The sequence below is a fragment of the Ictidomys tridecemlineatus genome, unplaced genomic scaffold, assembly GCF_052094955.1.
Source record: "Ictidomys tridecemlineatus isolate mIctTri1 unplaced genomic scaffold, mIctTri1.hap1 Scaffold_214, whole genome shotgun sequence".
NCBI classification, from domain to species: Eukaryota; Metazoa; Chordata; class Mammalia; order Rodentia; family Sciuridae; genus Ictidomys; species Ictidomys tridecemlineatus.
The window spans coordinates 141897-168168 of NW_027521844.1; the positions used below are offsets into that span (position 1 = coordinate 141897).

General features: G+C 32.0%; 1 pseudogene; it reads right to left on the reverse strand.

The window, feature by feature from the left end:
• Positions 1–26272, reverse strand: part of LOC144373030 (son of sevenless homolog 2-like) — a 41380-nt pseudogene that overhangs the window by 8373 nt on the left and 6735 nt on the right.

Here is a 26272-nt window from a genome sequence, read left to right on the forward strand (position 1 = left end):
CCAACATCATACTGAATGAAAAATAAATGAAAGCTTTTCCTCTAAAATCAGAAACAAGACTAGGATGTCCACTCTCACCACTTCTATTCAATATAGTTCTCGAAACTCTAGCCAGAGCAATCAGGCAAGAGAAGGAAATTAAGGAATACAAACAGGAAAATAAGAAGTCAAACTTATCACTGTCTGTTGATGACATGATCTTATATTTAGAAGACCAAAAAAATTCTTCCATAAAATTCCTAGAGCTAATGAATGAATTTAGCAAAGTAGCAGGATTCACTCATATATCAATAGCTTCTGTATTCCAAAAGCAATTCAGCTGAGAAAGAAATCAGGAAAATCATCCCTTTCACAATATCCTCAAAATTAAACAAACAAACAAACAACTGGAAATTAATCTAAACAAGGTGAAAGATTTCTACATTGAAAAATGAAGAAAGAAATTGAAGATAATCTCAGAACATAAAAATACCTCCCATGTTCTTGGATAGGAAGAATTAATATTGTCAAAATGGCTATATTACCAAAAGCAATATACAGATTAAAAAACTCAATTCCCATCAAAATAACAATGACATTCTTCACAGAACTAGAAAAAACAGTCCTTAAATTCATTTGAAAGATTAAGATATCCAGAAGAGCCAAAGCAATTCTGAATAAGAAAAGTGATACAGGAGGATCTCAAATTATATTACAGAGCTACAGCAGCAAAAATAGCCTGAAGATCAATGGAATAGACAGAAACAAACTCACATTTCTACAGCCATCCAATACTTGAAAAATATGCCAAAAATACATGTTAGAGAAAAGACAGTCTTTTAACAAATAGCTGGGAAAACTGGATATCTCTATGTAGAAGAATGAAAGTAGATCCCCATCTTTCATTCTGCACAAAAGTCAAATCAAAATGGATCAAAGAGTTAGAAATTATACCAGAAATCTTAAAACTGCTCAAAGAGAATAGGGTCAACACCCCATCTATAGGTGGAGACATCAATTCCTCAGCAAGACCCCTAAAGCTCAAGAAATAAAACCAAGAATCAATAACTGGGATGTCATCAAATTAAAAGTTTCTTTCTACACAGCAAAGGAAATGATTAAGCGTGTGAAGAAAGAGTCTACAAAATGGGAAAAAATCTTTGTCAGCTGCTCCACTGACAGGGGATTAATTAATATTAATAATATATAAAGATCTCAAAAAACTCAATGCCAAAATAACCTCACAGTTATAAGGCAAAAAACAGACATACCTCAAAAGAAGAAACACAAATGGCCAACAAATATATGAAAAATGTTCAAAATCTCTAGCAATCAGGAAAATGCAAATCAAAACTACACAAAGCTTTCATCTCACTTAATCAGAATGGCAATTATCAAGAATATAGATAATATATGCTGATGAGGATATGGAGAAAAAGGTACACTCATACATTGTTAGTGGGACTGCAAATTAGTGTAACCACTTTGGAAAAACCATATGACCCAGCTATATCCCACTCCTCAGTATTTGTTCAAAATAACTAAAATCAGCATACTATAGTGATACAGCCACCACAATGTTTACAGCAGCACAATTCACAATAGCCAAATTATGAAGCCAACCCAGATGCCTGTCAACAGATAAGTGGATCAAGAAAATGTGGCAAATATATATACACAATGGAGTTTTACTCAGCCATAAAGAAGAGTGAAATAATGGCTTTTGCAGGTAAACAGATGAAGATGGAGAAAAGTATGCTAAGTGAAATAAGCCTGACTCAGAAAATCAAGGATCAAATATTTTCTATTATATGTGGAAGCTAGAACAAAATAAGGGAAAGAAGGCTTTGGGGGAGGAAAATAGATATCATAAAGATACAGGGAATATCACATTGGAGTAGAAGTATGAAAATGAGAAGAAAAAAGGAAAGGAAAGTTAAAGAAACATGAAATGAATTTAACAAAATCATTTTATATACATATGTAAATGTGCCAAAGGGAATTTCTCCTTAATGTATATGTAGAAAATACCAGTTAAATATAGATAAATAAAGGAGTGAAAGGAAGATCAGTAAGGGTCAGAGAAAATTCAGAGGAGAGGAAATCAAATTCCTTGTATGTATGATCTTGTCAAAATGAACCCAAATACTATGTAGAATTATAATGCTTTAATTTTTAAAAAAGGAAAAAAATATACTAAAGCAAGAAAAATGGAAAATTAGGATGCTATCATATTGAAAAATGTTAAGAGATTGTAGTGGCTATCAGCGTAGTAGCAGTAGAAATGGTAAGAGATAGTTAGATTCTTGATATATATTGAGGGTAATCAAGATTTGTTGATTGGGTCACATTTGAGGTATGAAGAAAGAGAGAAAAGCTACTTCTCATATTTTTGGCCTAAGTAACTGAATTGAGATGAGAAGGTGGTAGGAAAAACAGCTTTGGAGGATCAGTTTTGGAAAGGTTAAGTTTAGATTCCTATCAGATATCCAAATGAAAATGTGGAACAGGTCATTGAATATATGAGTCTAAATCTAGTTGGAGATATGAACCTGGAAATTATCCTATAAATGATATGTTAATGAATGAGGTAAGTGAGAAACAAAGAAACAAAGAGGTTTCAAGATCAAGTCTTTCCAATGTTAACAGTTTGGAAAGCTGAAGAGGAACTAACATAAGAGACCAAGGAGCTATAAATGAAGTAAAAAATCAAGAGAGGAAGATGAGAAATATAATCTGCATGCACATGATTATTTTTCCAAAAAATTTGGAGGTATTTTGTATAAACAGGCAGAAAGTCTTTCTTGTTTGCCACCAAATCCCTTGTGCTTAGCTGAGAAGCTGTACAAACTAAGTGTAGGTTGAATACTGCTTATCCAAAATGGTTGGGACAGGAAGTAATAAGGATTTTAGACTTGGAATATTTACATATATAATAAGATATTTGGGGGTTGAGGCCCAAGTTTAAATTTAAAAATTCATTTATGTTTCACATACACTTTATACACATAGCCTGAAGGTAAACACAAAATTCATTTATTTTATTTTCCTTTTCTTTGTCGTTACTAAAGATTGAACCCAAGGGTGCTTAACCACTGAGCCACATCCTCAGCCCTTTTAATTTTTTAATTTCGAAACAGCTTCTTACTAAGTTGCTGAGGCTGGCCTTGAATTTGCAATCTCCTGCCTTAGCCTCCCAAGCTACTGAGATTACAGGCATGCACCACCATGCCTGGTTTCATTTATGTTTCATCTTTGAGAGCCTGAAGGCAAATAATTTTGTGCATGAAACAAAAATCTGTGTACAATGAAATATCAGAAAGAAAATGTATACAAGAATTGCCAGCTAATACCAGAGGCTAAGAAAGGCTGTGTGGTTACAAACAGCATTTCTTAACCTACCTTGCAGCTAGGTAAGCCCATGTGACTAAGTTTTGGAATGAGAGCAGAAGTGATGTATGCATGCTTTCATAACAAATGTTCTTGCTCTCCACCTTTCTGCTAGCTGAAAAATGGTAACTATTGGAGCAGTTGTTCAAGATAGAGATCGAAGCCACATCTTGAGAATTCTGAATCACCCTGCTAGCCTGAAAATCCTGTGGAGCAGAAATGTCTACTTGTTCTGGCTTTTTTGAGAAATAAACTTTTACTTCATTTAAATCCTTTTACAACTGTAGTTATACCTTGGCTATTTAAAAAAAAAAGGAAACAGAAACTGTGGTCACTGAAATAATAATTTTTGTCTATTTTGTTCACTGCCATATCTCTTGTACATATCAAGCATTCAGAAATATGTACTGAACTGGGCACAGTGGCACATGCCTATAATCCCAGATACTAAAGAGTCTGAGGCAGGAGAATCACAATTTTGAGGTTAGTCAAGGCAGTTATCTCAAAATTTAAAAAAACCCTATCTTAAAATAAAAAATAAAAAGGTTGTGTATGTAGTTCAGTGGCAGAGTATCCCTGAGTTCAACCTTCAGTACTACCAAAGAAAGGAAAAAATTACATTCAATATGTGAATGAATTAATATGGTATTAGCAATTATAAAAGCTAGAAGACAGTAAAGATAATTTAAATTCTATAGTCAGGCACACTATTAACAATTAAATGTATAATACACTTCCAGAAACTTAAGAACTTAAACATTTATATACTATAGTATACTTTAACAGGTTACTATGCAAGTATGTGCCCCTACCAAAATGAGGGAACACATAAAGAAAGGAATCTAAGAAACAAAAATTCAATACAGGAGGAAGGTGAAGGGAATTTCTGGATGATAAAGAAACTTCTAAGATGATGGTTGGGTCAGAGGCTAAGACAGCAACCAGTTCAAATTGGAAAATGTCAGGAAGGAGGTTTCCAAGTGGAAGAGGAGAAGGGGTGGAAAGGGGAAGATAAATGAAAACTCTGATAGGTTTTCTAATAAGCTTGATCTTATGAAAATGTGCTATAAAAGGGCATGGGAAGACCAAGCAATGTCTTAAACAAATCCATGCTTTAATGAGTAAATTCTTAACTCCAGGAAATAGAAGTGTATTAAAAAGGAAATACAATAAATACCATTTGATCTAATAGTGAATAATATCACATTGCCCTCAATGTGATAAGTATAGGTAAGGCAGAACATGAAATCCTCATCAGTAAATAGTATGTAAAATTAATGATTCAAAAGAGGAAGCAATATAAAAAATCATTTTAGAAATGAAGTTTCAATGAGGAACAAGAAAAGGGGTGAAGAAACATGGGGTAGGGAGCTTCTGTTAATTTTATTTTAAGTGTTTAACCAGTTTGCATTGGTTGCTGTCTCAGCCTCTGACTCAGAGCCATTGAAAAGACTGGAATTCCTGCTACTGTCTATAACATATACATTTTACTATGTTAGACGGGAGGTTCTCCAGATTGAGAGAATTATTCCCAAGGCTGCTGTGTTCCTTTTTGGGTTATTTTTGTCTTAAACAAATTGCCACAGAAAGTTAATAACATTTTGATAATAAATCATGAAATAATTTAGAATGATAAAATACTGCTTTTCTTAAAATACTACTTTAACTAAATAAGATATCAAGAAATAAATTATCAAACGCAATCCTGGGAACTTTAAATAAACATTTAATATAGTCATCCCTTGGTATCTGGGACTGATTATAGCATATTTCACAGATACAAACTCCACAGATGCTTAAGTCTCTTACAATGCATAATAATGTTATATAATGCAATTTACTATGATATATTTGCTTTTAACCTACATATATTCTGCAAATTTAAATCCTCTCTACATTATTAGTATTGTTTTGAGGTGGGGTACTAGGGATTGAACCCAGGGTGTCACATATGCTAGGCCAGTGCTTTAGCAGTGCAGGGTTTTTTTTTTTTTTTTTAAATACAAACCCTGGAGGTATTTCTAATTGTCCAGGGTGACACTGAATTTGCAATCCTCCTGCCTCAGCCTCCTGGGTAGCTGGGATTACAGGTGTGTGCCTCCATGCCCAGTTCTAGATTATTTATAATACCTGCTATAGTAGAAATACTATATAAATAGTTACACTGTATTGTTTAGGAAACAATGACAATATAAAAAAGTCTATATGTGTTCAGTACAGATGCAAGCACTGTAGGTATAACTACATTTTCAATATGTGGCTGACTGAATCCATGGGTATGGAAACCACATATATAAAGTGCTGACTGTGTATTATTCCTACAGGAAAATGAATTGGAAGGGGTGGGGAAGAAGATAGGCAACTGATATGAAATAATTGTTCATTCTGTGCTAAGAAACAAATTAGGTATTCTAAATAGTTATTTCATTTGGTCCTTAATAAGTTTGGAGATAAAAAATAATTTGTTCAAGGTCACACAGTCCCTTGAACACAGGTCATAAAATAATTTAAAAAAACTATAGGAAAATTTAAATATTACATAACAATAAGCAAATAATTCAATTTATTTATAAAAATTTCTTTCAAGCTGGGAATATAGCTCATCAGTAGAGGGTTTGTCTAGAATGTATAGGGCCTGGGGCTCAATCTCCAGCACAACAGAAATAAAGAAGAAAAGAGGGATAGGGTGAAGGGGAGAGGGGAAGGAGGGAGGGAAAAATTTTCTTATTCTTTCCATGTTGCTAAGCCCCAAAATGTTCAAATACAAATTTGGTCAACCAGATTATTATTATTATAGTAATTTCATTAGAATCATACTTACTTGAATGTGGCAAGAGCACTGTAGCAAAGATGCTATTGCTACCTATTGGAAAGAGAAAAATTAATTTGAAAAGATAGGTAACATGTATGGTTTTATTTTTACATGTCAGCATAAAGTAACATGTAATATACATAGCACAAAATTTTATCACCATCTTTTAATGTGTCAGTTTTTTTTAGAAAGATGAAACTAAGTATTCCTTGTACCTAGAATGTTTTTCTCTTTCTTAGTGTAAATGGTTCCCCTTCTATCACAGTCCCTTTCAATTTTCCTCACTGAACTTATGTACTTATTTTTTTATTCACTGCCTGTTGCTCCCTTTCAAGTGGTGGTGAGGTCCCAAAAGTACTAAATAAATCTTTTTGAATGAATAAATCAGAAAACAACATGCATTAACAAATGCATAAGTGTGATAATCACCATTTTCACATTTAGATGCTACTTTTCATACTGATTTGATTACAAAGGATTCTGTAGTTTGTTAATTAAAATGATGAGAATTATCCGAAACAAAAATTCCTTTTTTACCAAATGGTTTTTATCAAATACTTACCACAGGAACTATTGAGATCCATATCTGAAAACACACTATGTTCTGAAGAAGCAGACACTGGTGGAGTAGATGGTGTATTTGGAGAGGTTGGTGCTGACACTGTTGATTCGAGCTCAGTTTCAGCAACCCGACTAAAGCTTATCTTATAAGGTTCTCTTTCTAATTGTGTTGGATAACCTCATAAAGTGCCTGAGGTAGAGCCATGCCGTCCTGAATTAGGCCCTATTCCAGGAGATTTTAAGGAGTAGGTTGATTTCCTAGCCTAGGAAAAGTAAACATAATTAGTATCATTTATTTTCATGAGTTACATTATTAGTTAATTAGTTCTCAAGGAACCAGTTAATTAATTCTCAAGGAATAAATTAAAAGAGTGCAACAAAATACCAATCTGCAGCGGCAGTTTGTGGTATTCTAGTAATAACTTCTGGATTTAACTGGATTAATTTAAAAATGAACTTGAATATAAGTAAATCTCTTTCAATAACTGTAGAAATAAAATGCCTAAAAAATTGTGTCAAAACAACCTTTAGCTCCTAAAACACTTATATCTAAACTTTTTTTCAAATAACTTATATCAATTTAATAAATATTTACTGGTAACATAATTTATGTTTATATTATGTTATGTGCTTCACTTTTTAAAAAGTCCCCTTTTCCCCTTTTCTTATACTAAATGTTCAATCTCTATAACAGTGCTTTCAAAACCCTTTGGTGAAGAGGGCTATCATTGTTCCCTATCCTAAACTCCATCCCAATTTTAAAACTCTGGCAGTGGTAACTTGATGAAAAAACAAAAATCTCAGATTCATAAATTTGAGTTGGAGGCAAATGCTGTGGTAAATGCCTATAATCCCAGCTACTCAGGAGGATGAGGTAGGAGGATTGTCAAGTTTGAGGCCAGCTTGGATGTTGTGGTTTGGATATGTGGTATCCCCCAAAAGTTGATGTGTGAGACAATGAGGGAATGTTGAGGGGTGAAATGATAAGATTATGAGACCTATAACATAATCAGTGGATTAATTCACTTCAATGAATTAACTGAGTCGTAACTATGGGCAGGTAGGGTATAGCTGAAGAAGTATATCACTGGGAGTTATACCGTTGGGTTTATATTTTGACCCTGGTGAGAAAGAGTGCTTCTGCTGCCTGGTTTCCACATCTTGAGCTGCTTTACCTCTTTCACGCTTTTCTGCTTCTGCCTGATGTTCTATCTCACCTCAGGCCCAAAATTAGGGGTCCACTGACCATGGACTGAATCTCTGAAACCATGAGCCAAAATAAACTTTTTCCTCTTGATGTTGTTCTTTTTGGTCATAGTGATGAAAAAGTGACTAAAACACTGGGCAATGTAAGAGACATCCTGTCTCTAAAATTAAAAAAAAATTAAAAAGACTGGGGATATAGCTTAGTGGTAGAGCCCTTGCCTTCCATGCATGAGGCCCTGGGATAGATCCCTAGCACCCACTCAAAAAAGTTTGAGTTAAAATCTCAACTGTGCCTAAAACTAGCTGTTCAGTCTTGAAAAAGTTATTTAATCTCTTTGAGCCTCAATTTTTTTACTTATAAAGTTAGGATAATCTCTATCATATACTGATGTGAGAATGAGATACCATGCAACTACCTAGTTTACTGCTTTGCCAAAGGGAGTCTGTTTATAAATGATTTTTACTTTTTTCCAAATCTTGCTTCACTTTCAGTGACTTAGAATTAGTCTTCCATTATTTCTGTTGCCACTGCAAACCTGTGGAATAACTAGAAAGTGTAGAAGCAATTCCTAGTGTGAGAGATGGATTTCACTGGCAACCACAGACCATGGAGCCCTAATGGCAAGAGCCAATGGTCAAGCAAAAAAAAAAAACCTATATACTACTGCTTACTCTTTTCCCAGTTCTTTTCACTTCCTTTGTTCCATTCAGCTACTGCTAGGCTCTCATATTCTCACACCTGTTTCTCTTATACTAGAAGGGATCAAAAATTGACAGATAAATGGTAGTAGGACAAAGGATACATCAGATTTTATCAAAAAAGCTGATATCTTCCTTTACAGTATACATAATTTTAGAAATAGTACTATAAAATATCTAAAAATAGCTATTTGATTACAATTTTAAGGAAATAGGTTGAATAATATTAAAAATAATATTTTCCAACATTGTCATGGACTTACAAATCGAGGAGGCTGTTTGTAGTTTCGGGGTTCGATTTCTAGTGACTTGTTGAACAAATAATCTGTAAACTCTTTTTCAGATGAGCTTCCCATGGGGTTAAGGTTTTCAAAGAACCTCTGGAATTAAAGAAATACTCCTAAGTATATACTTACTCAAATTTTTAGTGAAAATTATTTATTTTATCATTTTTAAAACTAAAAAATTAAGGGATCACAATGTCTGGAAAGGTTACAAAGATTGTTTATTCCAGTCGCTCTACTTTTCAATAAGATTACATAATTTCTCTGGAAGTCATATTCTAGTCAAACATTATGATTATAAGATGAACAGGTTTTAATGGCTCAGTAGTTAACACTTATCCTTTAGTAGTCCTACTAATTATAACATAATGATCATGAGTAAGCTAACAAAAGTGTTTAGAACCAAAATTATAGTTTAAAAAACCACCATAGAACTTTGATAATTGGAAAGACATATTCAAAAGTAATCAAGAGAAATTATAATAAACTTTATAACTTACCTGTGTCAAATTCTAGTACAAAAGTATTTTTATCAAAAATATTTTATCTTTATCAAAAAATATTCACCAAATATTTTGCAAGTAAAAATTTAAGCTCTGAAGTAGGAAATTTAATACTTTAGCAAAGTGCTCCCCTCAAAAAAAAAAGGAATCTCACTAATTAGAAACCACCCTGTTTATATTTTACTATATTTTCTGGTGTTTTATTATGTGTGATTATATATACATAAATAAATAAATAGAAACTTTTTCTTTTTTGCAAAATTGGGGTAACACCATATTTATTTTTAATCTTTTTTAAAGTTTATAGTCAAGTTGTTCCCATGTGGTTTACTTATCTTATAAAGTACAAATTTTAAGTCTATGGAATTTTATCAGACATGTTCCAGAATTCATTTCACTAATCCTTATATAGGCAGTTATCCAGATAAAAGCCTTTTAATTCTTTGCTATAATAATAATTATTAACTCCTGGTGCAAATATTTTTCTACATAATTCTTATGGTTATCTTTGAAAATTCCTTAGACGCAAATTTCTGGATTTAGCTTTATTTCATTTTTGAGTGTTTACAAGCAAGTAAAAGATATTTATTGGGTTTGGCTTTTGTAAGAGGCAAAATGAACTTGAAAAGTATATCACTCCTCTAACACAAACAATTATTTTTTATACTCAAGTTAGCTAACTTATATTACACTAGCCAATGGTAATTTAAAAACTTTTAGAAAGCTTTATTTTTAATTTTCTCATCATTTGTTCTAACTTAAAAATATGATTTTGTTTGATTAATGTTGGTTTTGTAAAATGAATAGCTTAGTTTGTATATATTTTAAATGTACTTTGATTCAATCATAAAGAGGCATTCCCCTTCTCCAAAATGCTTTAAATGATGGTAAGAAACCTAGATCAGAACAAAAAAACCTATTGGCATATATGCTACTGAGATACAAATGCTTAAAGTATTATTTCAAGTATACCCAATAACAATGTAAAATTATTTCTGTGGAAAAAATATATTGTGAACTCTAATCTGACTTTAAGAACACATTTTCTTATTAGCCTTCTGAAGATCCACATAGAGAGGGTGGGCTCAATGAAATAGGCAACAAAAATTACTATTTACTTTAAAACAGTTATATGTCTGCATTTTAATTAATGGTATGCTTTAGGTCATTCTTTCTAAGGACTGTAGAGTATTTGAACTGGGAACAAAGAATAGTAACTATCTCATAATTCAGGAAGGTAGAAATGATAGTGGCTATTTTCATTCAATATGCCCAATTTGTAGATTCTTTTAAGAATGTAGCATAATTTTTAACATGAAAAGTTAAATTACAATATGTTCTCAATTTCAAATACATATGATATATTAAGTTCATTTAATATAAACGTGGTATCATAATGCACTCTAATTTAGATGGCATCCCACATTTTTTCCCCTGTTAGGAAAAATGTACAATCCTAACTTTCTTAGGACAAAAATTTCAATAAAGACAGAAATAGCAACAGGTCACTAGATAGATATATTGGCAGAGTTAAAACTAAAATAATGCATTCCTATAATGCTCAACTTAAAATGAGACAAAGCCATAGAATACACTAAGCATAATGTTTCTAAGAGGGTTCATCATGTGATTTCCACTACCAAAATATTAGCAAGAATGTATGTTCCCAGTGAATTAAAGTATACCTGTAGGAAAGCCAGAAAATGCACACTTATGATATCACAGTATCAGTATTATACACCATTGTTCAAAATAGAACATCAGTTGATAGAATATTAAAGCCCTTTTGTGCTATGCATATATACCACTCTTCCAAACTCTTCTCCTACTTAAGCATAGTCATCTTCTGAGAAGATAAGTTGTTTAATGTTATACTGGCTCACATAAAATATTTAAAATGGTTATCCATCAATGATGAAATTAGTAGTGGATTTTTACTGCATGGACATCAGAAAAACTTCTTTTGTTCAACTTTGCCATTCGCTTTTTTGGAAGTGTTGCTTGAACCAACTCAACAAAGAAGTGATATTTTCAAGAGAAAGCACTTCGTATAAATAACTGCAGATAGTGTAGGTATAATATTTAACATTGTTAACTACCAATTATTAACTCATTTTATTTACAAAGCAAAATAAACAGCATGATATGTGATTATGGTATTTTGTAGAGATCATCGAGTACTTAACACATTCCCTTTTAAAGACAAGGAAAAAAAAATATTTACCCTCATTTCTGGTTCTATTTGTAAACAATAAGGCTGATTCTGATATTGCTGAATTTCTCCAGTAATTTCTGCCACTTTTCTCCTCTTACTGAAATTGTTCAAATCTTTCCCTTTCTTTTTTAAAAAATCATTATTCCCTTCTTCAGTCTTCAGAATATTTGTTAAATATATTCCTAGTGAAAAAAATATTTAAAGAAAATTTATTTTAAAATTGGTCATTTAATCAATCATTTGGGAAAACAATCTTGTAAAACTAAAAGACTTACTAGCAATTCCACTCCATAATGTTGATAAGGCAAGGCTCTGATAGACTTTATGGTTATGATTAATTCTCCATTAATTTTTTTAACATAGAAAAAATTTAAAATAAAAAGAAAATAAAGGCTACTAGTCTAAGAAATAGCAAATTGAGCTTTCCTAAACCGTGTTTATAAAGTCTAAATTATAAGTTTTAAATCGAACCAAAATGCTTGATTTTATTTTATTTTATTTATTTATTTTCACATTACAACACTTTCAAATTTTTATTGAGTATGGTCTTATTACCTCTGTAATAATGCTTGATTTTAAATATTTATTTTCAATAATCTTTAAGTGATCATCAATATCATAAGCACTGCTGATTAATAAGAGTTCAGACTTAAATTGTTTTCTCAGAGCCCATGATTTAGATTTAAAAACCAATTATATTTTAATCTTTCACAATAGAAACTTTAATCTCCTTTTTCGAATAATTACTAATATATTTAAATTAGTAGTTATCAATTGATAATTTTGTTCCTAACAGTGTATTGGAAATGTCTGGAGACATTTCTGGTTATCATGATGTAGGTGTTACCAGCATATAGTAAACAGGAAACTTGGAGGCTACTAAACATCCTACAAGCACATGACATTTACTCATTTATTTGATTCATATGCCAATAGTGCTGAGGTTGGAAAACCTTGATTTAAATAAATTATACAATTTCAACAGTTTAGTCATACATCACATTATTATATTTATATAAAAATGATCTATAAGGCTAGAATGGAGGGGCTAGGAATATAGCCTAGTGATAAGAACAGGTGCTTAGCATGTGAGATGCCCTGGGTTAAATCCCCAGCATGAATGTGTGTGTGCCCGTGCGCGTGCGCACGCACATACACACACACACACACACACACACACACACACACACACACACACACACACACACAGACTAGAATTAAGCTGAAAAACTGCTGTAACATTATAGTACAATATGCTACTCAAGTGTTTGTGGTGATGCTGTTGTAAACAAACACACTGTTGCTGCCCACCATATTAAAGTATAGCACATAAAACACACCACATATACGAAAGTGGTCCCGTAAGATTATAATAGAACTGAAAAATTCTCATTGCCTAGAGATGTAGCTGTCATGATGCCAACATAACATATTTTTCAAGCCTCCATAAACAGACCTGTCAGAAAAGTATAGCATGTTTGTCTATGAACAGTACTTAATACTTGATAATAGTAATAAATGACTGTTACTGGTTTATGCATTTACTATACTACACTTTTTATCATTACTTTACAACAAAAATGTTTACTACAAAACAGTATTCCATATTATGCCACCAGCAGCCTCACATGTATCATCTATGTTGAATGCATCAAGAGATCACATTCAAAGCAGAGGCACACACCTAAAGTTCCAGCTACTCAGAAGGCTGAAGCAAGAGGATTGCTTGACCCAGGAATTTGAGACCTGCCTGGGATACATAGCAAGACCCCATTGCAAAGCAAAACAAAACAAACAGGCAATGTTGAGTAATTGATTTATACCATCTAGAATTGTGTGAATACACTGTTTGCAGAACAGAATTGCTGAATTGTTTTAACAAATCACTTAAAAGCCTTTAATAAAGAGAAAACGAACACTGTAGATATGACATAAATAGATAAAAACAATAGTTACCACTCTCTGAGTGCCTGTTCTGATAGAATTTGTATTAGGTTGTATAGATAAAATATTTTTTAATTCTTACAACTCCATGAGGTAAGTATTATAACTTGCATTTTACAGGAAAATAAATAATAGAGTTTTAAGTTTTATTTATCAATACAGATGAAAATAGACAAGGTAATATAAAATATGAACAACTGACTTCTAAAGACTGGCCTCTTTGGACTATAACACATTTTGCCTCAAAATACAATATCCATCTTTAGTAACTTACCAAAAAAAGGCACACAAGGTGGATTGATTGACTTCAGTTTTACTAGGTATTTTTAAAAGTGATCTTGACTTAATTCCACAGCTTCATCTAAAATTTTCCATTTTCTTTCCTGTAATGCCTTAAAAACATATAAAATGAGCATAATCTCCGTTTATAGTTCAATCAAATGTATGGATACAGAAATTTAGAAATTATAAAATTTTGCAAACATTTGATATTAAATATTTTAAAAAATTAAAATAAGAGAGGTTATCCTTTGGGCATTTGCCTAAAGTGATTTTTCCTCTTTTTATCTATAATATAAAATCTAAAACCTTAAATTTTTCTAAAACAAATTAGAAGATTAAGCAATCAAAAAATTTCATCCTCAGGACCTTGATAGTCATAATTTTGATTAGCCAGAGTTTCAAGTCTTAGATGTAGGAAGCGAGAATCATAATTGTTCAGCATTTAAGTACTTTTCCACTGAAAGGTCTTTTGGGGACAAGGGTGGAGTTTTGGTAAAGAGATGACTACAGGAGGGTAAGAAAGCATTAACAAATTTAGTTAATGTAATAAACATAGGAATTTCTTTTTAAATTTCATTGTTAGATTTTCTTACTAGATGTTAGTTTATAACTTGATAAGAGCAAACATTATACTTGAGAACCATTCAATATATTTCCTTTAAGTTATGAAGAAAGAGTGCACCATAGCTTTTATTCAAATCTATCCAAAAGTCCTAGCTAAAAGGGACAAGAAACAAAATAAATAACTAGGAATTGCAAAGAAAAGGAAAAAAAAAAGAAAGAAAAAGTCACTATTTACAGAGATTATGACTATCCGAAAGGAAACTCCAAAACTCTATCTGCAAAGTGTTAATAAGAGAATTTACTAATGTTGCTGTGTCAAAAATCAACTAGATATGAAAATCTTTCATCAATAAGGAAAATAATTTGTTTAAAAAGTGTAACATAAATCTAACAAAAAAAGTATGAAGTCTCTATCAAGAAAACCATAAGACAGTATTAAATGGGTAAATAAATGGAGAGATATACCATGTTCCCAGTTGGGAAGACTCATGACTGTAAATTGGCACTAATTGATTTTACAGATCTAATGCAACTTCTATTACAGTTCCAATTTTCAACTTGGCAATGGTTGCACATGTCTGTAATCCCTACAACACAGGAGGCTGAGACAGAAAGACTGCAAATTCAGCCTCAGCAATTTATCAAGATCCTCAGCTACAAAGCAAGACCCTGTCTTAAAATAAAAAGGGCTACAAATGTGACTCAGTGGTAAAATGCCCCCTGGTTCAATCCTCAGTACCAATAATAATAATAAAATCCAATTTTTAAAAATGAAGCTTAAAATTATTCTAAAATTTATATATGAAAATAAAGGGCTAAGACCAAGTCAACCTTGAAAGATTGCTAAAAGATCTGCTATACTTTCTTTTCAAGAATTAGTATACAAGTAGGCTGGGGTTGTAGCCCAGTGGCAGAGCACTTGCCTAGCACATTTGAGGTACTGGGTTTGATCCTCAGCACCACATACATCTACAACTAAAAATAGAAAAAAATATAAAAAGACCAGAAACAGGACTACACATAAGGATACTAAATATATGACGGCTGATACTATAGGTCAATGGGGAAAAATGAATTAACAATAAATGAATTCAAACAACTGGGTAGCCTTATGGAAAAAAATGTAATAGTAGGGGTTGTGGCTCAGTGGTAGAGTACTTGCCTAGCATATGTGAGGCAGTGGGTTCAATTCTCAGCACTGCATACAAATAAATAAAATAAAGGTCCATTTACAACTAAAATTTTTATTTAAAAAAATGAAATAATATTCCAACCTCACCCATATTCAAAACTCATTTCCACCTAGAGTAAGGATTTAATGAGAAAGATAAAACATTAGGATAATGGGGGGGGCAATTAAAGTGGAGAACAAAAGCATTAATAACAAAGAAAAAAATAAGTAAATTTGACTACATTAAGAATTCTTGTTCATCAAAACACACCACAAAAAAGATGAAAAGGGGAGCTTTTATCTGGGAAAAAAATAAATGATGATATTTTAGAATCCAGAATATAAGAGCATTTGTATATAACAATTTAAAGTTAAAAATTTTCCACAAGAAGAACGAAGAACCAAATAGAGGTTCAAACTCATTAAAAATCAGGAAAATATAAAACAAAACCACAATAATGGAAAAGATAAAGGCCTGAAAATATCAAGTATTGATGAGAATATAAAATAACTGGATTTCATACATTTCTGATGGGAGTGTGAATTGGTACAATTACTTGAGAGAACAACTTGGCATTATCTAGTAAAGTTGAAGACATCTATATCCTAAATTCTACTTTTAGAGTAATATATTTGGGTATATCAGGATATATATAAAGAATGTTAACAGCTATATTGTTCATAACAATTCCAAATGATTATTAACTAATTAAAAATGATTAAATTTTGGTAAACTGATTTCTATAATTATGATATAGTTATGAAAAAGAATGAACTATAGCTATAAACAACATGGATCAATCTTAGGAATACAGTGCTAAGAGTCATTGAAGAATTATAAAATTAAGAAACATGCAAAATAAAACAATATAGGTTAGATAAAAGCAAGAGAATTAAAAGCCTAAGATTCATTACAGTGAAAGAATGGAGGGGCTCTTAAACTGAATGCTAGGTACACAGATATTTTTATTCTTTATACCTTATATATAATTATAGAAATACTGTCAGGCTGGGAATGTGGCTCAAGCAGTAGAGTGCTCGCCTGGCATGCATGCGGCCCGGGTTCGATCCTCAGCACCACATACCAACAAAAGATGTTGTGTCCACCGAGAACTAAAAAATAAAATGAATAAATATTAAAAATTCTCTCTCTCTCTCTCTCTCTCTCTCTCTCTCTCTCTCTCTCTCTCTCTCTCTCTCCCTCAAAAAAAAGAAAAAAAAGAAAAAAAGAAATACTGTTGTCCAATAGTTTTTAAAATGAATGCTTAGCCTGTAAAATGAATAAAGTGCCTCAGAGTTTTTCAATATCTGAGTTGAAATAATTAATCTGAACAGATAGTTAATTTCTTTAATATATAAAATTCATAAGTAAATAAAATGTGAATACCCAAATAGAAAAATTCAAACATAAAAATATTTTTTCTTCTTCTCCCTCCAATCACAACCCACTAAAAGAATTAATGAAGAAAGACATATTTTTCCACACTATTCTTAATATTCATGCAACTCCACTTAGAGGTTTAGGGTTTGTTCTGTTTTGTTGTACTAATATGGAATCACACTATAGTCATTCAGAACTTCCTTATGATTTTTTCCCCACATATATCACATATATTCTTGCAAGATAATGTACAAAAATGACATCATTTTTTTCTATAGAACAATATTCCATGTTATAGGTATAAGATAATGTATTTAATCATTCTTCTGCTGATGGAAAGAAGAATATTTCTAGTTTTCTGCTACTAAAATAATGCTAAAATAACTATATCTTCATACATATAATTTTATACTGTGGTGCTTTTATTTCTTTAAGATTTTATTTATTTAATATTCTGGGTCTGAGAGTATGTGTACTTTAAATTTTAACATACATTGCTGGGTTGCTTTCCACAAAGGTTTTACAAATTTATATTCCCAAAGGCAATATTAATATAGTTGAGTTTTTACCTTGTTAGCTTTCACTTAGAAAAAGTCTTTCATAGTAAAAACACAGGAAGACCCCATAAATTTGGATTGATTTATGAGTCTATATATCAAGGCAGTATAAAAATGTTTAAATTAAAAAGCAGGCAAAATAAAGAGACACTGAAAAGATATAGTTTGACTGTCTTCATATCTTTAATATATTAAAAAGTCCATAAGTAAAAATGCAAACATCCAAAAAAATGAAAGAAGACATGAATTAAATAAATCATAAAAAAAATAAAAGTGACCAATAAATACATTTTAAAATATCCAATATCACTAGTAGCCAATAAATGCATTTGAAAATAGCTAACATCTCACCACTTTTTAAAAACACAAGTTTAAAATGAGAATTTTTATTTTTGGCTGATAAAGTCTTTAAAGTTTTCAATACAGTAATACCCAGAATCATTTATCATATTTTTTGCTAGAAAACACTTGGCAAAAGTACCATCTTTAGAAACTTCTAAGGAAATAATCATATTCTTTTTTTAAAGAAAGAGAGAGAGAGAGAGAGAGAGAGAGAGAGAGAGAGAGAGAGAGTGTTTTAATATTATTTTTTTTTTAGTTTTCGGTGGACACAACATCTTTTTTTTAATTTTTATGTGGTGCTGAGGATCGAATCCAATGTCCTGTGCATGCCAGGCGATTGCGCTACCACTTGAGCCATATCCCCAGCCCCAGGAAATAATCATATTCTTAAAAATACATCTACATATGGGTGGTCCATGATAAATTATTTGTCACAACAATAAAATCCAAAATAACTTAATTGTTCCACAACAGAATGATGGAATAAATTATGGTTTATGTGTGAGACAGAAAACTATGTAGGCATTAACAATCTTGTTTTTGACAACAAACTAAAAAAAAGTGTTAAAGAGAAAAATATGTAGGCTACAAAAATCTACTTACAATATAATCTCAATTTTGTTATTAAAAGACATAAAATCTTTCTATACACTAAACACATTATTTTATAATTTAAAAGATAAAATTTTAGAAAGGGTTCTTTCCATATTATTTTTTGACTATATCTAAAGGTGACACTTCTCAGAGGAAGATACACAATCTATCAACAAACATGAAAAAACGTTCAACATCTCTAATAATCAGAGAAATGCAAATTAAAACAACTCTAGGATTTCATTTCACTCTAGTCAGAAGAGTAGTTATCAAGAAAACATGCAAAAATTAGTGTTGGCAAGGATGTAGAGGAAAAGGCACATTCATACATTGCTGGTAGGACTGCAATTGGTACAGCCAATCTGGAAAACAGTATGGAGATTCCTCAGAAAACTTAGAATGGAATCACCATTTTGACACAGCTATCCCACTCCTCGGTCTATTCCCAAAGGACTTAAAAACAGCATAGTATTGGGACAAAGCCACATCAATGTTTATAGCACCACAATTCACAACAGCTAAACTGTAGAACCAAACTAGATGCCCTTCAATAGATGAATGGATCAAGAAACTGTGGTATATATACACAATGGAATATTACTCAGCAGTAAAAGAGAATAAAATTATGGCATTTGCAGGTAAATGCATGGAGTTAGAGAATACCATGCTAATCGAAGTAAGCCAATCCCCAAAACCAAAGGTCGATTGTTTACTTTGATAAGTGGACACTAATCCATAATGGGGACAGGGGGATGGGTTGAGTGGAGGAAGTTTGGATTGGCCAAAGGGGAAGGGGCATGGGAATAGAAAAGATGGTAGAATGAGATGATCATCATTACCCTAGGTACATGTATGATTGCACGAATGGTGTGATCCTACTCTGTGTACAACCAGAAATGAAAAATTGTGCTACATTTGTGTACAATGAATCAAAGAACATTCTGCTGTCATGTATAATTGATTAGAACAAATAAATTTTTTAAAAAAGTTATTTGTGTGATTATATTTAATATCATTTGTCATTTATGGGAGACTATCAAAGTGCCATTGAAGAAATTCATGTGAAACTTTATTATATTTAGGTTAAGCACATTAAAAAGAGGTACAGGTCCTATATTCTTTGACAAATCCTAAACTTACTAGTATATATTGATATATTTTAAAAAATATTTTTAAATTTCTATATTTAAGTGGAAAATATGGATTCATTCAAAGATAAATTCAAGCCAGGAATGGTTGTAATCCTAGGTACTTGGGAGGGTGAGGCAGGAGAATCAGAAGTTTGAGGCGAGCCTCAGCAACTTAATGAGGCTGTAAGCAACTTAATGAGACCCTGTCTCAAAATAAAAAATAAAAAGGGCTGGGGGTGTTGTTCATAGTTGAGTGCCCCTAAGTTCAATCCCTGGTACCAAAAAGACAGGCAGTAGGAGCAATCTCTTTGATATTCATTTTATCTTTCCCCAAAAGGATGAAATATTTAAGCCTAAAACTTACCTCAAAGGTATGGTCTAGTCTGTACACTGACACTGAATTTACTGCACTGACTATCTCCAGTACACCACTGAAATTATTCAAGTCTTGAAAAACTTGCAGAATTTCTATAATTCTACTTAGTACTGCCACCCGTTCTTCAAAATTTTCTGCTTCCACAATGCATCTAATAACAACAACAAAAAATCCATGGCTTAGAAAAGTTTCTCCACCTAACTTAAGAAATAAGAAACTTCTTTAGAGCCAGAATTCAAGCTTAAATAGGACTTATTATGATGATGATTAAGAAGCAATAATAAAGAATAAACAAAACTTACTTTTAAAACCACAGGTTGAGGTTTCTGGTATGGCGAATCATTTTTAATAAATTTGGAGAATTTATCTCTTTATCTTCTTTGGTCCACACACTCCCTACAAGTTCAGAAGGCTGGACTTTCCTAAAAATAAATTTTAAAAAATCAGTACAACCTAATCTATCTATAAAGGATTAGTATCAAGATTATTTAAAGATCTGCTAAACTTAATTTAAAAACTGATAATGACAAACATGAAAAAATATTTTCTCTCAGGAAAAAAAAAACTGCAATAAAATTCCATTTTATTATTGCCAAAGCCACAAAACCTTAATAATATCAAATTGGTAAGAAATAATAAAATAATCTCCAACTCCAATATGCAAGTAAAAATTGATACAATCACTTTGTAAAACAATTCAGCAGGATCTTCCATTACTAAAGATATACATACTAGCTGACCCAACAATTCTATTGCTAAGTACATTCCTATGTAAACTCTTACAGAAAGTTACAAGAACTCATTCACAAGACTGTTCACTGAAGCACTATTTACAGAAGGTAAAACGCCAAACAATCTACCAGTTCACCAAAAAGAGACTGAATAAACTGTGGAATACTCATAGAATGGCTAAAATAAGTGAACTAGAACTATATTCATGGACTTTAACAGATATCAAAAAGAATATAAGTAAAAACATGATGCAGAATAAGTATGTTTAAAATGTACAAGCCAATACTATATATTATTTAGGAAAATGTGTGTGTGTATAGAGAGAGAGACAAACAGAGTAAGCATCAAATTCTGGGTAGTTGTTATTTTTTTTTTTATTGTTGGTTAGTAGTTGTTATTTCTTGCGGGGAAAGGAGAGCAATGAATTAGGGAGAATTATAGAATTTCAATTTCATTTGTAATGTTTTTGTTATACATGAGCACTCATTACATGGCTGCTTATCATTAGGATAACTTCTCTAGATATTTATATTTCAAATGAGGGCTCCTGGATACAGAAAAGATTTTAATGGAATGATAGTGACAGGGGCTTACTGTTGAATAGTTGTTACTATTGTAGTGCATTAGTCTTCCTACCATTCCTCTTGTGAAGGATTGCTCATCCTTAATCTAGGTCTATATAGCAACATGTTAGAAGACTTACTACAGGACATACTGTGATTAAAACTGCTATGAGCTTCCCTCCAAACCCAGGAAAATAGATGAGATATTTTTAAGCTGTCATGATATGTAGCAAAATGTTTAAAAAATAGGTAAGAGGTATGCTCAAGGTTTTTGAAAATAGACCAAGAAATAACAATTACCTACCTGTAGAGATAAGATTCCAAAAGTGTTAGCTGACGAGCAATTTCTATTGGGTGAAGTGTCATAAGATCAAATGTTTCAAACTGCCCTGGTTTACTGATATGCCATTCAATTGGTGGAGGTGGACTTTCAAAGGTAATATTATGGATTATTCCATTTGCCTGAGCTTGCTTCTTCCTCTTGATGATCTTAGCAATTGACTCTACCCATTTCTTCATAGCTTTCCCTAGAAAAAACACATAATTAGAATGTCTTTTACTTGACAGACATAACTGTAGATCTTCATATAATTTTTAACGTTCACTCAACTTCAACAATTATCAACTCATGGCAAATTTTTGCTTCATCTAACCCAAATCATGCCATTTCTTCACTCTGTTGTTTGTTTTTTTGGTACTAAGAACTGAACCCATGGATGTTTTCTCACTGCACTACATCTCCAGACCTTTTTTGTTTTTCATTTTCAGACAGGGTCTTGCTAAGTTGTTGAGGATCTCACTAAATTGTTAAGGCTAGTCTTGAACTTGTGATTCTCCTGTCTCAGTCTCCTGAGTTGCTGGTATTATAGGCATACACCATTATACCCAGCCCTAGTTATTCTTTAAACAAATTCAAAAATCATATCATTTTGTCTATATTTAAGTCTTTTTAAAATAATCATTAGGTCATTATGACATATAAAAAATGAATCATTTTTTTTTCTTTTTTAAAATTTGTTTTTAGTTATACATAACAGAATATATTTTGACATACTAGATGGAATATAACTTCCCATTCTTGTGGTTGTACATGAGGTGGAGTTACACTGGTCATGTATTCATTCATATATGAACATAAGAAAGTTATGTCTGATTCATTCAACTTTGTTTCCTATTCCCATCTCCACTCCCTCTCCTTCATTCCCCTTTATCTAATCAAATGAACTTTTATTCTCCATCCCTGTTATTGTGTGTTGGCATCCACATATAAGAGAGAACATTTGGCCTTTGATTTTTTGGCTTATTTCACTTAGCATAATGATCTCCAGTTCCATCCATTTACTGGCAAATGCCATACTTTCATTCTTCTTTATGGCTGAGTAATACTCCATTGTGTATATACACCACATTTTCTTTATCCATTCATCTTTTGAAGGGCACCTAGGTCGGTTCCATAGCTTAGCTATTTTGAATTGAGCTGCTAAATTTCTTTGTCAAAAAGTGTGATCTTAAAATCTTCAAATACTTGGTTAATACTCAAATTTCTATCTCTTAAATATTTTTCTTATAGTTAATTTTTTTAAAAGGACATAAATAACATTTACTTAATTATATTTAGTCCATATGTCCTAAGTTTCCTTAGGACTACAGGTTCTCCCTTTATGTCTCATTTTTGCTTGCAATTTATTTGTTGAAGAAATGGAACTGCTTGTATTGTGGTGATTCTCAAGTCTGTCTTGCCAACTGTACCCCTGTGGTATCATCTGCCATGTTTCTCTATCCCCCCTATTTTCTGAAAACCAGAGACATAGAGATTGATGTTTTTGTTTGTTTTAGTATTGGGGACTGAACCCAGGAGCACTTAACCACTGAACTTCATCCCTGGCTCTTCTCTTTTTATATTTTATTTTGAGACAGGGTCTTCTTAAGTTACTTGGAGACTTGCCAAGTTACTGAGGCTGATTTTTGATCCTCCTGCCTCAACCTCCCAAGGTGCTGGAATTATAGGCTTGTGCCACTGTGCCCAGCAAGATCAATGTTTTTACATGAATACTTGCCAAGAATACTTTAATAGGATTCTTAACCAATATCTTATACTGTTAGATAAAACACAAATGTTCTTAATATAACATGTTTGATGACACATATTATAGCCTGGAATTTTATCACATAGGCTATGTTTGAAACTTCAAGTTGGAAATTCCTATCTTTTAGACACAAAAATGTATTCCTCTGGGGGCTGGGGTTGTGGCTCAGAGGTAGCACGTGCAAGGGCCTTGGTTTGATCCTCAGCATCGCAGGCGCTGGATTTGATCTTAGCACCACATAAATGTAAAATAAAGATATATGTCCACCTAAAACTAAAAAAACAATATTTTTAAAAAATGTATTCCTCTGGAATATGTTTCTAAGAGAGGAAATATTATTTTAAAAAGCTGATAATCATCTAAAATTAAAGTACCAGATTAAGGAGAATAAAAAAGCATAAAATTGCTGGGTGTGGTGATGCACACCTATAATCCCAGTGGCTGGGGAGGCTGAGGCAGGAGGATCATAAGTTCAAAGTCAAGCCTCAGCAACTTAGCAAGACCCTAAGCAACTCAGCGAGACCCTGTTTCTAAATAAAATATAAACAAAGGGCTGGGAATTAGGCTCAGCAGTCAAGTGCCCTGCCCCTGAGTTTAATCCCCAGTACCAAAACAACAACAACAAAAAGCATAAAATTATATATATATTATTTATTTAATGGAAACAAATGGCAAACTTGAGGGGACATAAAATTAAATAGCTTTAATTTATTAAAAAGGACTTTTGACATTTTTAAAAGCAATATTCTCCTTAAAAACTTAAAAGGGGGGGCTAGGATTGTGGCTCAGTGGTAGAGCGCTCGCCTAGCACCGGCGGGACCCAGGTTCGATCCTCAGCACCACATAGAAATAAAGGCGTTGTGTTGTGTTCATTTACACCTAAAAAATAAATTAAAAAAAAAAACTTAAAAGGGGGTTAAGAGTATAACTCAATGGTATAGCACTTGCCTAGCACGTGCAAGGGCCTTGGTTTGATCCTCAGCATCACAGACAAATAAAAATATGAGAAGACAAGGTTCTAAGACTTTATATGGTTCTAAATATATGTGAGCTTACTGGAGTTTATAAAGATCATTCCAAATGTTATTTCAGCTTTTTAAAAATGGAAAGCAATTTACATTCTTAGTCATACAATTTTGAATATAAGCTCAAATGCAACATAAGAGCCAATCAAAACTTTAAATAATATACCTCTTACACTTGAAATGAAGGATTCCAGTCTTTTAAGCAATTCCACATCTCTTTCAAAGTCATAAAAATGGTGTTCAACCCAATGGTGAAATACATTTAAAATCCTGGTAAAATAAAAGAATCACATTTTAGTGAAATCTTCAATTATACATTTTTTACTTCTATACTTCTTCATTATACTTCTTTCATTTTTCTAATGCCATGGCGATAGTTTTATATGCAACAATCAATATAATACTTAGAGTCTCCATTTTTATTGAATACCTTAAGTGCTTCAATAAGAAGAAGAAAATCAATCTCCAAACTGTACATTATTTTTAAATTATACTTTAGCCAGGAGTGGTGGCTAACACCTGTAATCCCAGCTACTTGGGAGACCGAGGCAGGAGGATTGCAAGTTCAAAGCCAGACTGGGCAACTTAGTGAGACAGTATCTCAAAATAAAAAATAAAGAGCTGAGGATGTAGCTCAGTGGCAAAGTGCCCCTGGGTTCAATCCCCAGTACTGCAAAAAAATAAAAATAAACATAAAAGTTATACTTTAAAATATGTATTTGTATAAAGATTATGGTTTCTGTGCTTAATCACCAATTAATGTTAAGGAAAAGTGTCTTTTATTTATTCATATATAGAAAATACATGCTCTATAATAGAAAAGCTATTTTAAGTTTTTAAATTGAAAAAGTATTTTAAGCTGTAAATTTTTAATGTATTTTTCATATAAAATGGAAAATTAACTAAGATTTATTGTATTTGGTTCTAAATTCAAGTGCTAGCCTAGTGTCGTTGCACATGTCTATAATCCTAGTGACTTGGGAGACTACAGGAGGAAGACTGAACTTCAAGGCTAGACTAAGCAATTTAGCAAGGCCCTAAGCAACTGAGTGAGACCCTGTCTCAAAATAATAAATAAATAAATAAATAAATAAATAGGACTGGGTATGTAGCTCATTGGTAAAGCACCCCTCTGTTCAATTCCCAGTACCCCCCCCAAATAAATAAATAAATAAATAAATTCAAATGCTATCATCAAATTTCCCTGTAACCTACAAATATGCCTATAACCTTATTTCATTTTAAAAGACAAAAATATTTTTGTCAAGAGAGTGATTTTGTTTTGCATATCACAAAAATGATTACTCCTGATCTTGCAAGTATTTAATTATCTATACAAATATAAAATGCTCTCTACCAGAGACATCCTAATAATATTACTTTTCTTCCTTACTTAAACAAATGGCCATTTGCAGGTTAGATTTTTATTTCCCTACCACAGACAACTATATTTCTCTCAGACTATGCAAGTACATTTAATTACCAGTCTTCATCATGCTATTTATATTAAAACAACGTTAAGTCATTATGGTCTGGTAAGTTCAGGAGCTTAGAAAATATATCAAAAGATCATAAATTGTTAGCTTCTAATTTCCACTTATATCAGTTCAAACAGTTCTGCTTATATTTTCTTTCTAGTTTCTATAGTATTGATGTAATTTTAAAATTACGATCAGATAAAAGAAAAAAGTCTAATCAGACTTCATCAAACTTAAAAACTTCATCTCATCAAAGTATCATTAAGAAAACTAACAGGCAAACCACAATCTGGGAGAAAATATTTACAAAACCTTTTTCTGACAAAGGACTATATCCAGTCCTACTCGATACAACTTAGTAATAAAAAGATAACTCAACAAATGATAGACATGAGTC